General features: G+C 39.1%; 1 long non-coding RNA gene across 1 annotated transcript; it reads left to right on the plus strand.

Annotated features, from left to right (window-relative positions):
• The first annotated feature begins 411 nt into the window (after positions 1-411).
• LOC142173835 (uncharacterized) lies at positions 412-2,778 on the plus strand. Its single transcript, XR_012703196.1, has 2 exons — positions 412-888; positions 1,467-2,778. It is a non-coding gene; the product is annotated as an uncharacterized LOC142173835 (long non-coding RNA).
• The last annotated feature ends 12,303 nt before the right edge of the window (positions 2,779-15,081 follow it).

The following is a 15,081-nucleotide window of genomic DNA, read 5'->3' on the forward strand; positions in this document are numbered from 1 at the left end:
GATTATGTTTTTCAAACTTAAATAAAAATGTGGGTTATTGATGTTGTCGGCTTGCCTAGTATTGAGATAGCCGCCATCACGACAGATATAATTTTTGGGTCGTGACAGGTCCATTTGAAGTAGTGCAGGCTACGAAACATGGGGCTATGGAACTTGGAGATCCCGAGAATGGTGGTACCTTATTGGTCAATGGGAAAATAGTGAAACATTATTGGGGTGCCGACATTCTTCATCACAAAATCTCAATAGACTTAGTTGATGCTTGAAGGAATATTTTGCATTGTGCCGCGACATTAAATCAGACGCTTTATGGGAGGTCACCCTCAGTGATGTTGTATGCGTCGTGCCATGACGTTAACTAAGGCTGCGCTCGTTGGGAGACAACCCATATTGTAAATTAGCTTAGCTTAGTTTGATTTTTGTTTTTGGTTTCATGGTGAAATACATAGTTGATCTAGTGTGAATTTCAGTGGTTTAACTAGGAACGAGCATGATATGATTGAAAGATGCGATCGCAAGCAAAGTCGGGAAGCAAGAACACAATAAAATATTTCAAAAATGCGATGAAAAATCACTTGTTCTCACGCCTGGCCTCGCCTAGCAAGGTCCCTACTTTTCCCCAGGGCTAGCCTTTCCAGCTAAGTGCGAGCATAAGATCGCCCTTGCCCTGGCTTCACGCACTCTCCTCCTCGCCCTATCTCTCGCCCCGCGTCCCCTCACTCTTGCCCCTTCCTCTTTTCCTTTATTTTTCTCCCATTACCTTAATTATAACTCTTCCTTGTTCACTCAAACAAACACAAATATTCACCGAAAAATCCCTCCTATCATCCATCACACTAACACACGCGCATCTACACCTCCCATCTTTATTAATTCTACAACTTCAAGGTATGATTTTCTCCTTTCTCCCTCTTGTAGTAGTTATATGATGAGTTGAAAATAGCTTGAAAGCTTTTATGCACTTGTTAATGGTGATTTGTGCTACATTAGCCCCAACCCTATGAACCCAATAGTATTGGTATTGTGATTAATTGGAAGAGTGTTTACACTCAATTCCCCAGCCGGTTTGGGAGAGTGAGGAAATCGTTCACCCACAAATAAGCTTACACACAAATAATGCATACAAATTGTTCGATAGAATACTTCGAAGTCAATGTTTGTCCCAAATGGAGCCCGAGTCTCCGGGATTGATTGAATAGTGCTATGTAAGCTTGATTAACATGGAATTTAAGTGTGGAGTGGCTCCACGGATCTGGGGTATATTGCTAAATTATGGCGGCTACGTCGTTGTTATTTGTGAACTAGTTGACATGAGAATGCGAATATGCTTATTTGTACAAGTTGAAGTCTAAGTAACCTTGAATTTATTGACAAACCATATGATAAAACTTTAGGTGTGGGTTTGTTACAACCACGTGTTGCTATAATTCATGGTTACACAAGTTGATTAAGGGTGTTGTTTGTAGGTACATTGATCATGGTGCATCCAACTCTTGATGCTAAACCTCTGGCCAAGGACAAGTCCACATCCAAAGAAAAGTCATCGTCTTCCGTACTATCACCAAAGAAAATAAATGGGAGTGAGCCTACGTCTAGTGGCCAAAATAAAGGAATAAAATACGGGAGATGATGATGATTGGGAGGAGGCCGATAGAGCCTTCTTTGTTATGGACAACATTGATGATTGACCAGGGAGTTTCTTACCTCCCTTCCTAGTTTTGTTTTGATTAGGCATTGAGAACACTGCATTCTTTTTTTTTTGGTAATTAAATGATTTTATTAATCATCAAATGAGTCATTAAAAAACCACAGATTACTTAATATCAGTCAATTGTCTCTATAAAATGTATCTATCTATCCATGTACATCAAACTATCCGGATCTTCATTGCACATCTCCAGTGTTGGCTCCATGAGTTAAATCCATATGGTTGTCTCTAAAGCCATATTAGAACCATATTCCATATTATCTTAGCAAAATCGCATTCAACAAAAAGGTGGTCTCTTCTCTCATTATTTGATTTACATAGGACACATAAAGTTTCCACATTCATCCCCAATTGCACAAGCCTATCACTGGTGAGTAGTCTATCATGCAGGTACAACCACATTCTGAACTTAGATTTGGCTCTTGCTTCATTCTTGAACATGAAGGTCTCCCATTCCACCCTAAGTAGTTGCCCCAACATCTGATAGTATAGTTGTCTAATCATACTACACTTTCCCAACGCCATTATCTGACTTAGGTCCACCATATCCCTTGCTCCAATCATCTTTCGGACCAGCCAAGAAGCTTGTTGAGTTATTGGCATGTCAACAAGTTGTTGGCCTTTTATATAATGGGAGTGGATCCATGTGATCCACAGCTTGTTCACCTTAAGTGCAAGATCCTAGTGATTCTTAGGAGCAGCAGTCTTATTGCACAATTTAAGGTTGATAAGGCTTAATTCTCCTGCACTCTTAGGTGTACATATTTTCTTCCAAGCCAAAAGTGATCTTCTTGTGATAACATTAGAACCAGACCAAACATAGCTCATGCAGTAAGCCTCTATTGTTTTCAGCACTTTGCTTGGGATTAGAAACAGTTGCGACCAATAAGCATGTATGCCAAACAATACTAATTGTACTAACTGAATTCTGCTTGCATAGGATAGCTTTTTAGCATTCCATGAGGAGATTCTAGGTACCATTTTCTCTATCAGAGATTGCCATTGAGCTAAAGACACTTTCTCTATCAGAGGACACTGCATTCTTTAAGTGTGGGGTGGGATATTCTCTATTATTTGTGTAGTATTATAATAGTACCATATTAGCTTCTTATTTTTTTTATTTGTAGTTCCTTTTTTTCGTTGTAGTTAGCTTCTTGTTTCTTATTTTAGGATTGCTTATTTATATTAGTGCAGTATTCTAGGAGCTTAATCATATGAAAAAAATTAAAAATGTGAAAATTCGAAAAACAAATTGGAAAACAATTTGACTTTTTCCGACAATAGATCTCCTAGACAGTTTTCCTAAAGGATTAAACTCTAAGCAAAAATACAAAAACAATTAGAAACTAGATAAATACAAAACATATCTTTTAGCTTTTTTAGATAGCAACAATCACCAGTGATTTTTCTTTATGCTTCGGTTATTTTTCAAGGTATGTAACTTGAACCGGGTAAATTTTTTTATTTCTAGAAGATTAGGACGAAGAAAATAAATGGAGGAAGAATGATGAGATTCCGAGGCGGCTTTGATTTGTTTGATAGTAGTATATTTAGGATTTTGCATATGTAGTATCTTTCCTATATTTTTATATTGTTCATGACGCCTTGATGAATTGGATAGCATGTTTCAAGACGCTTATGTCTTGTTTTCTTGACATAAGTTCACTTTGTGCTTAATGCTTAATATCTCTTGGCTCCGTGAATTTTGCTTTGGTTTGAGAGTCGGGATGAGACGGTCCTTAGTGAATCTTATGCTACGTGTGGTGAGATTTTTGTGTAGTCCATGCCATTGCATTTGAGTCTAGAACTTGCCCGAAATGTGAGTTGAAGCGAAATCCTAGGTGTTGCTCGATTTAAAAAATGATTTTAGGCTTTCTTTCACCTTTTTTTGGAGCTTAATGCTTACCACAAATAAAATTATCCCTATTTAGCCCTTTTGAGCCTGTAGACCTTTTATTTGGCACCCGCATTATAAGACTATACCCTTTTATTTGTTTTGACCCTTTTACCTCTTAAAGAACTTGTAAAATGAGCTCTAGAAAGAAGTAAGGAGAGAACTTGAGAGGCTTTTTAGTAGAACTAATGAATGGAAGAAAGGTGAACTTGTATCGTATGAAATACACTAGTAGCAAGAATGGTTAAAGTAGAAAAGAATTGTTGAAAAAAGAGGAAAAGGAATTTTCATGCAAAATGTGTAGCAAAAGAAATGACATCTTGTCCTTGCTAGTGAGTGTGAATTATAGTAGTGCTCAAAACAAGAGGGAACGTCTTTGGGGGTGATCTTTATTGTGAAACTGAAGTTGAGTTGAAGAAATATGCACTTAAAGTCGATTATGATGTGTTTTAAAGAGCTTAGGAGGGTGTCACGACCCAAAATCCACAATTCATGATGGCACCTAACCCAACCCGCAAGGTAAACCAACTAATAGTCAACATATTTCAAATGAGATTAATGAGAAATAAATCATGAAATAACTAAACTTTTATACAACAACCCAAGGACTGGTAGTACAAGTCACGAGCCATTAAGACTTAGATTTACAAAGCTGGTATGAAGTAATACAATATCTGTTTGAATATACACAAACAAAACTCAAGTCTAAGACTACCAAGAACAAGTTCTAACCATGTACGGACAACGGGTACATCCTCAATGCCAGCTCCCGCCATGTACTGCACCATCAGCTCCAACATCTACACGCAAGGTGCAGATGTCTAGTATAAGTACAACCGATCTCATGTACTCCATAAGTATCATAACTAATCTCGGCGAGGTAATAGCAGTAAGAATTATAAATAATACTCACTAGTCATCTATACAAGTTCTTAAATTCAACAGGTATAGAACACATATATGATCAAATCAAGAAAATACAGGTAAAACTACCTTGGTGCTCATAATTCATTGTTTTAAAGTGATCTATTCAGTCAACAGTCCAGCATATAAGGGAGATATGGAAGTAAATCAGCTAAACAGTCAAGGAAATTGCAAGTAAAGATGAAATAAAATAGCCAAATATCAGGTTGTTGGCGCGCAACCATCCAAATAACAATAAGCCAATAAGGCTTGTTGTGGCATGCAATCCGATCCAAATAACAATAACTAGATCTCTCAGAGCTCACATCAACCTGAAATATGCCGGTTTCTCATAATCCGCGTGCACACTATCAAGAGAGAAACATGAGAGGGTGACCCTAGGGGAATGGATCCATATCCACACGCAAGCACGGCCAATTCAACGTGCTACTAGCCTGGCATAGTCACAGGCTCAATATCATAATCTGTTCGTCATGGTCACATGCTCAATATAACGGATCTGCCCTGCGTGGTCACAGGCTATATCACACTCCACCCGGCGTGGTCACAGGCACAACAGCGTAATCCTCCTGGCGTGGTCACAGGCATAACAACACAATACGCCTGACGTGGTCACAGGCATTATAACACAATACGCCTGGCGTGGCACAGGCATAACAGTACAATCCGACCAGCGTGGTCACAGGCATAATGACACAATCTGCTTGGCGTGGTTACATGCATAACAGTACAATCCACCCGGAGTGGTCACAGGCATCCAGTCCAAATCATATCACACAAAAGCAAGTATACAAGAACACATGTATATGATGAAGAAATAACAGATTTCATGCTCCTGGACTGGTATAATAACATGTTAAAGTTTAGGCATATGTAAAGTGTGCTATCATAGCTTAATTCGGCAATTTCATCACAGAATTAGCAAATACTAAGTTTATTCATGTAATTGGTCTCTTCATAACCTCAAACATGGCTCAAATAGTTTACAATAATGTTACAAATATGATAAACATCATAGCTTAAAGCTTAACAGTCAATTCTATATATATCATAGCCTAAGTACTATCCCGAGCATAGATAAATACCTCGGTGCTCGCACATGGGCTCAAACCCCACACATATGCGCACTCGTAGCACGTAGCTATCATAAATAATTCAGGAAACTACTGCCTCAACTAAGTTTAGATAAGATACTTACCTCAAACATGCCTAAACAAATACCAAGCAAGCCAAACACCACTCTAGAAATGCCATTCCGCGCGTATCGACCTCTGAACAGCTCGAAACTAGCCAAAAGCAACTCAAAATATCAAATAATGCCATAGAAGACAAACCTAAATGATAACAATCGAATCTTTAATCAATTACTCAAAGCCAACCAGAACGTCAAACCCGATCCCGCACCTCGGAACCCGAAAAACTCACAAATTATGATAACCCATTCAATTACGAGACCAACCATACTAATTTCACTCAAATCCAACTCCGAATCAATGTTCAAAACTCAACAATTCACTTTAGGAACGTTAAGACAAAAACCCTCAATTACTGTTTTGAAAATGGCCTCCAAAATCGCCCAATCCGAGCTCCATAACTCAAAATATAATAAAATGACTCAAAGTCCGAAAATAGAGTACTTATAATCACTGAACAACAATACCCATCACGGTCGCGGGAATTCCTTCGCGGTCACGAAGAACAAATGTCATGTGTACCATATGTGAACGCGTACCATATGTCACGTTCGTGATGAATGAACCACTAATGGCCAAAACACACTTTGCCATCACTGCTGGACCTTTGCGATCACGAAGAACACCAGAGACATCAAATAACATCAGAAAACCAGCAATGCAATCATGAAGAAAATGGTCTGATTCCACCCCGAAACTCACCCGAGCCCCTCTGGACCCCGTCCGAACATACCAACAAGTTTCAAAACACAACACAAACCTACTCGAGGCCTCAAATCACACGTAACAACATCAATTCCACGAATCGCACCTCAAATCAAACTTAATAAACTTTTGAACTTTTAACTTCTAAAACTCATATCGATCCATATCAAAATCAACTCGGATTGACCTCAAATTTTGTACACAGGTTCTAAATAACATAACGAGTCAATTCTAACTCCCGGAACAACAATCCGAATCATATATAATTAAAGTCAACTCCCGGTCAAACCTATAAACTTTCAAACATTCAAATTTCTATCTTTCATCAATTAGCGCCAAAACCATCTAGAAACATCCAACTCCATCCTATACTTGTGTTATTATTAATCAAGAACACATGCACTTTGTTGGAACTAAAAACAAAAGGTGCCATAACGCTCTAACGCACGTCGTTATGGCTCTTTGGAACATTTCCAATCGCCACCTTTTGCAAGCAATTGTCGGTCACAAATGGGAATAATCATACGCTATCATAGGCGCTTCTAATTTCTTTGGAGATTCTCAATGCAGCATGTGCTGAAATCCACCTAGCTACTTACTACTCTACAACACTTAAAACAAAAAATGAAATGGAATTCAAATTGGTCGAGATGCAAATACGGGAAAACGCCCAAGTCCAAAATTACTATCCGGACCCAATGGAACCATCAGAACTCTGATTCGAGGTCAAATACACAAAAGTCAAACTTGATCAACTCTTCCAACTTAAAGCTTCCTAGTTGAGAATCATTTTTCCAAATCAATCTCGAATCACCTAAAAACCAAAACTGATGATTCACATAAGTCATAATACATCATGTGAAGCTACTCAAGACTTCAAACAGGTGAACAAAATGCAAATGCTCAAAACGACCGATCGGGTCGTTACATTCTTCCCTACTTAAACATACACTCGGCATCGAACATGCCAAGAGTCATTCCAAATTCTAACATATATAAACCATTACAAAACCCGATTCTCACATCCTTACACTATATAGTCTTAACAAGTTGTATCATGAAATAACCATAGGCCAAAATGAGATCACCTGATATACCACATAACTCAGTTACTCATAACAATAACTCCCGACCACAATAGATGATCAATAACAAATTTGATACTGGTAACAAACCCCATATCAAATAAAACCTTGTTCTAACACATTGTACACTGCCAATAATGAAAGAAACACATAAAAAATCATACCCACTCATCAGATCAACAAGTCGTGGGGCTCTCTCGCCCGATAAGAACCATTGCAAAATTATAAGCTGACTTCTGATATTATTCTTCCAACGTATCGTAATCAAATCCAATAGCACTCGTTCCAGGTCCAATGAACTCATCTCACCAGTACAAGCTGCTCTACTGACGTGCTACACCAATACTACCTAAGCCACAAATCGTGCAATCCGTGTACCAATAAGCAACAACTCAAATGTACCCAAAATGGAAAGCAAATCAAATGAGAGAACCATCTCGTAAGCTCAACAGGTACCACCACACATGCAATACGATGAACCCATTGCACATAGTAGAACAAAAACAGACGAATCTAATGCAAAGGATCATATGCCTATATAACTCTGCTGCAATGCGTGACTCCATACAAACACTGGTTCATAGAAATACCAAACCATGATACTCATAATCGACAACCATAATCATATCAACAAAGAATGCGCGAAGTGCATGACCATAATCGTGGATTAAAAAAATAGCACAACATACCACGAACAGGAAGATCATAACCAGGGAGAAATCAACTATCCAATACCCAAGAGCCATCTTGCTCGAATTCCGTCACTAGGCCCAAACCGAACTGCATTACGTGTATATAGTCATCAACCTCACTACCCATCGTAGCATAGAAGAGCAACACATAGAACATATAAGAACACGAACAAGATCAACTCTAACCGAATGAGATATCCCTCAACAACAATAGTGTTGAGTCAATAAGTTCGACCCGATGTTGAATACACATCCTTATTTGGCCTACTAATGGGACCCTCAAATCAACTCCGGCCATCCACAAATAGAAAGATAGTGCCACCAAAAGTCCACAATAACCTAATTTTAACACCTATATACTATTAGTTGTCTAACTTTGGCCATACCTTCACTGTCTGCAACCAAGGAACACTCTGCCTCTAAGAACTCCCAATATCCAAATCCCTAGAATGCTAGAACCACCATATCCGATCCCAACTCGACCACTCAAGTGACTGACACATCCTTCATTCACAATCAATCTATGAGAAATACTTCCATAATTCTTCCGTGCCACATAGAAAAATATGAACATCAATAGTCAATCAACCAGGTGAGTACTGCAATACCAATGAAGCATCCGTAAGTCAAAACATAAGGCGCCTTCTGAAATGCGCACTCTTCTCAGGTTATACCAGATAGTTCCCGCATTCTTCTAAACATCTGAGATCGCCCATGCAGTCTGAACTTCATGACCTCCCCCTCCCCCCCCCCACCACAAATGAACACAATCTTGTACATGCAAACCTCAATCCCACATATCTCACCATATCTATCATTCCATCATATGAAAAGTACGAGAATCTCGCTAACAACTCTGAAGCACCAGCAAGATTCATACTCCATCAGATAGAAACGTACCACCAGACTCCATCCGCAAGAAATTCACAATAGGCAACCTACTCCACATGCTTGTAAAACCACATACTCACCAGTCACTTGTACAAGTTCTTAAATCCAGCAAGTATATAACAGATATATGATCAAATCAAGAAAATACAGGTAAAACCACCTTGCTGCTCACAATTCTTTGTTTTAAAGTGTTCTACTTAGTCAACAGTCCAGGATATAAGGGAGTCAGGTAAACAGTCAAGGAAATTGCAAGTAAAGATGAAATGAAATAGCCAAATATCAGTCTGTTGCGGTGCGCAACATGATCAAACTGACAGTAAGACAATAAGGCATGTTGCGGCGTGCAACACCATCTCTCCCAGAGTTCACATCAACCATAAACCTGTCGGTTTGTCACAATCCGCGTGTACACCATCAAGAGAGAAACGTGAGAGGGTTACCCTAAGGGGATGGATCATTGTCTACACGCAAGCATGGCTAATTCAACGTGCTACTAGCCTGACATGGTCACATGCTCAATATCATAATACGCCCGACGTGGTCACAAGCTATATCACAATCCGCCCGGCAGGGTCACAAGTATAATAACACAATCCGCCTAGCGTGGTGACATGCCTAACAGTACAATCTGCCCGGTGTGGTCACAAGTATGACAACACAATCCACCCGGCATGGTCATAGAAATAACAGTACAATCTACCCGACGTGGTCACATGCATCTAGTCCAAATCATATCACACACAAGCAATTATACAAGAACACATATATATGATGAAGAAATATAAGAGTTTATACTCTTGGACTGATATAATAATATGCAAAGTGTAGTATCATAGTTTAAATTCAAATTTCATCACATAATTAGCAGATGCTAAGTTTATTCAGGGAATTAATCTCTTCGTAACCTCAAACATGGCTCAAATTGTTCACAACAATGTTACAAATATGAAAAACATCATATCTTAAAGCTTAACAATCAATTCTAGTCATATCATAGCCTAAGTACTACCCCGAGCATGGATAAATACCCCGGTGCTTGCACATGGGCTCAATCTCCACACATATGTGCATCCATAGCACGTAGCTATCACACATAATTCAGGCAACTAGTGCCTCAACCAAGTTTAGATAAGATACTTACCTTAAACATTCCAAAACAAATACCGAGCAAGTCAAACATCAGTCTAGAAATGCCATTTCCGTGTGTATCGACCTCCGAACGGCTCTAAACTAGCCAAAAGCAACTCAAAATCATCAAATAATGCCATAGGAGACAAACCTAAATGATAAAAATTGAATCTTTAATCTATTACTCAAAGTCAACCATAAAGGTAAACCTGGGCTTGAACCTCAGAATCCCATAAAACTCACAAATTCTGACAACCCATGCAATTACGTGTCCAACCATACTAATTTCTCTCAAATCTGACTCCGAATCGATGCTTAAAACTCAATAATCAACTTTAGGAAAATTTAGACAAAACCCTCAATTTCTCTTTTGAAATCATCAATGAAATGCCAAAATCAAACATGAAATCATGGAATATAATCGAAAACAAGTAAAAAACACTTACCCCAATCCGTGCGGTAAATATCGCCCTTAAAATCGCCCAAATCCGAGCTCCAAAACCCAAAATATGATAAAATGACTCAAAGTCTGACAATAGAGTACTTATATTCACTGAACATCAATACCCATCTCGACCGCAGGAATTCCTTCGTGAACCAACGTTACTGCCACCAAAATGCTCTACGCATTCGCGATAAAGGCCATGCGAACGATATGACCATAGACACCAAAGCTTCGTGAATGCGACCTAGCTTACGCGATTAGGAATTCTCCAGCTCCTAGCTCCCGCTCATCACTGCGCGGCCGCGGTGCCCAATACACAAATGGGAACAGTAAGCAATCCATACCTTCGCGAACGCATACCATATGTCGTGTTTATGATGAACAAGCCACCAGTGGCCAAAACACACTTCGCGATCACGGCTGGACCTTCGCGATCACGAAGAACACCAAAGACATCAGATAACATCAGAAAACCAGAAATGCAATCATGAAGAAAATGGTCTGATTCTACCCCGAAACTCACCCGAGCCACTCGGGACCCCGTTCAAAAATATCAACAAGTTCCAAAACACAACACGAAACTACTTGAGGCCTCAAATCACACATAACAACAAAAATTTCATGAATTGCACCTCAAATCAAACTTAATGAACATTTGAACTTTCAAGTTCCAAACACGTGCCGAACCATATCAAATCAACTCGGATTGATCTCAAATTTTGCACACAGTTTATAAATAACATAACGAGCCTATTACAACTCCCAGAACAACAATCTGAATCTGATATCATCAAAGTCAGCTCCCGATCAAACCTATGAACTTTTCAAACCTTCAAATTGCCATCTTTCGCCAATTAGCGCCAAAACCTTCTAGAAACATCCAAATAAAAATCCTTGAAAATGCCCAAGTCCAAAATCACTATTCTGACCCAACGAAACCATCAAAACTCTTATCCGCTATCAAATATATAAAATTCAAACTTGGTCAACTCTTTCAACTTGAAGCTTCCTTATTGAGAATGATTCTTCCAAATCAATCCCGAATTACCCGAAAACCAAAACTGAAGATTCACACAAGTCATAATACATCATAAGAATCTACTCAAGACTTCAAACATTTGAACGGAATGCAAATGCTCAAAATGACCAGTCGGGTCGTTGCATTCTCCCCCACATAAATATACGTTCATCCTCGAGCATGCCAAGAGTCATTCAAAAGCCATCAAATCACTATGTAAACTTACCGTGCACATATACGGGGATGATCCCACATCACCCCAATACACATAAGTCCATCAACTCAATGTAACTGAAGATTCTTCCTTCAATCTTAGTCCATGAACTTTGGAATCAAATTTCTAACATCCGTAACCCATTCAAGATCCGGTTCTCACATCCTCACACTGTATAAGTCTAAACAAGCTTTATCAAGCCATAACCATAGCCCAAGATGAGATCACATGATATACCACATAACTCAGCTACTGATAGCAATAACTTCCGGCCATAATAGTGCTCAATAACAAATCTGGTACCAGTAACAAACCCCATATCAAATAAAACCTTGTTCTAACATTTCATACACTATCAATAATGAAAGAAACACACAAAAATTCATGCCCACTCATTAGATCAACAAGTCGTGGGGCTCTTTCGCCCAATAAGAACCTGCCAAATTATAAGCTGACTTTCGATATTATACTTTCAATGTACCATAATCAAATCCAATAGCATTCGTTCAAGGTCCAATGACCTCATATCACCAGTACAAGCTGCTCTATTGACGTTCCACATCAATGCTACCTAAGACACAAAATGTGCAATTTGTGCACCAATAAGCTTCGACTCAATTGTACCCAAAATGGAAAGTGAATCCAATGAGGGGACTGTCTCGCAAGCTCAACAGGTACCACCACACACGCAATGCGATGAACCCATCACACATAGTAGAATCAATACACACAAGTTGAGCCCGAGGTTTATTGGCCCATTTGAGATCTTGGAGAGAGTTGGGGATATTGCTTATAGGTTTGCATTATCTCTTAGCCTAGCAGGGGTACATCCGATATTTTACGTTTCCATGCTTTGGAAGTACCATGAGGATATGTCACATGTTTTATACTTCAGCACGGTGCAACATGATGAGAATTTGACCTACGAGGAAGAGTCGGTGGCTATTCTAGACTGGCAGTTTTGAAAGTTGAGATCTAAGAGTTTTCCTCCTATAAAAGTGCATTGGAGAGGTCAGCCGATAGAGGAGGCTACGTGGGAGTCCGAGTCTGATATGAGGAGTAGATACCTGCACCTTTTTGCCAGTCTAGGTACATTTTATGCCTGTTTTAGGAAGAACGTCTCTTTTAGAGTACTAGCTTCTTTTTTTTGTATTTCGACACCTCTCATAACTTTATTTGATGATAAGTGCTTGCGCAGTCCGTGTCAAGTTTTGAAAAGTTTATGTGTGAAATTTTAAAGAAAATATTATTTTTGACTTTAAATGTGGCTAGAGTTTACCAGGATCAATGTTTTTGGTAAATGATCCTATATCGGTATTTTGACGATTCTGGTAAGTTCGTAAGATAATTTTGAACTTATACGCATGTTTGATTAGGGTTGTGAGTGATCCGAGACCGTTTCAGCGCATTATGTAAAAAGTTAGAAAAAGTAGTTTTGAAGTTGAAAATCTTGAGTGATTCTTGATATTTGATATTATTTTATTGATTTGAGTTAGCGAGCGAGTTTGAATGATGTTATTACAAATGTGTGATTCTTCGGATTAGAGCCCGGGAGGCTCGAATGAGTTTCGGATGTGTTTTGGATATTTTTAGAACTATTGAGAAAATCCGGTGCTGAGAAGTTGCAAGTCTCGCATTTGCGAAGACATGTTTGCATATGCGATCCTCGCATTTGTGATGTCAGGATCGCATTTTCAAAGGGGGCTGGGAACATGCAGCTTCACTTTTGCAAAGAATCTTTCGCTTTTGCGAGCAGAGGGTGGTCGCATTTGTGATGTATATGTCGCAATTGTGACACTGAACATGGGCAAGGCAGCTTCGCAAATGCGAAGCTTGGCCCGCATTTGTGATGAAGAGGTCCTTCGCAAATGCGTAGGAAGTGTCACATTTGCGACATCAGTGGCACTAAGACACTAATCGCATCGATCAGTGGTTTGCATTTGTGAACATTGCAATTGCGATATCTGCAGGTGGGTAAAATGTTGGAATTTATGGACTTAACTTATTTTACTCTATTTTTGAACCCCATATTTCATAGAGGCGATTTTTAAAGAGCAATTTCTTCCCAAATTCATAGGTTAGTAAATTTAACTTATTTTCATTTGATTTCAATTACTTTTTCATGAATATTATCATCAAATCTATGAATTTTTGTTTTTTTTAAAGAAAGCCACTAGGCATTGTGCCTAGGGTTGATTTTCATATAAATAACAAAAATTACAACAATGGAGGGGGACATGAACCAGACCTCTAGAAATGTGATGTTAGAGCATTTAGTTGTCCAAACATGACAACTAAATGAACCCTGGATGCTGTGATGATTAAGAGCTATAGTGATGTACCAATTATCTATCCAATGGTGGTAGATAACTGGATGTACAAAATCAGAGTGATGTAAACCTAGGTCAACTATATAGAAATGCACAAGTGATCCTAGCTCTACTGAAGTAGTGAGATGGAAGATCATCTTCCCTATGTTACAAATCCTGCATCTAACTAAAATGTAGAAAGGCACGTGGAGGGGTGACAAAAAAAAACATGTGGTAGTGGAATGGGCTATCTTCAATCCTGCTTTGGCATTGGAGACAAGGAAAGCAAGATTGAAGATAATTATCAAAAGTATCCAATAAACTGGACGACTAGTTGGATTTTGGTATTGACAAAAGGGAGTGAACATTGTCTTTCTTCAAATGTCCACCAAGGCTTATGGCTGGCAACTAGCTGCTGACTGCTAGGTAAGAGGTTGCCATGGGTAGACTCTTGTTGCTGAGACCTAACTTGCTGACTGAAAAATGCATGATAACTAGAGCCGATGACTGAAAAGTAGAATTGGTGGCAGGTTTCGGTAAATGGACCTGCTGCATAGAGACAGGAGAATGAGAGGTCTCATGTTGGTTTTTTCTTTGTGGAAGCATAGGGCAACATAGTTTGGGAGTTTAATGTGAATGTTGTTGCTTCATGAGATTAGTAGAAACAGGGATCTCCTGGAAGTGTTTGCTTTGGAGCTGCTGTTGACATATTGGTGAAGGTAAGCAATGGTGATTGTGTATGGAGATGAGTTGAGAGTTGGATTGGAAAACTTGGTAAAATTGATGCACTTTCAGCAGAATGAGCATCTGAGATGCTGATACCACTGACTGAAATTGCAGCAATTGACCAAGCCAGTTCCATGTACCTGCACAAA

Source organism: Nicotiana tabacum, chromosome 19, assembly GCF_000715075.1.
Source record: "Nicotiana tabacum cultivar K326 chromosome 19, ASM71507v2, whole genome shotgun sequence".
Lineage (NCBI taxonomy): Eukaryota > Viridiplantae > Streptophyta > Magnoliopsida > Solanales > Solanaceae > Nicotiana > Nicotiana tabacum.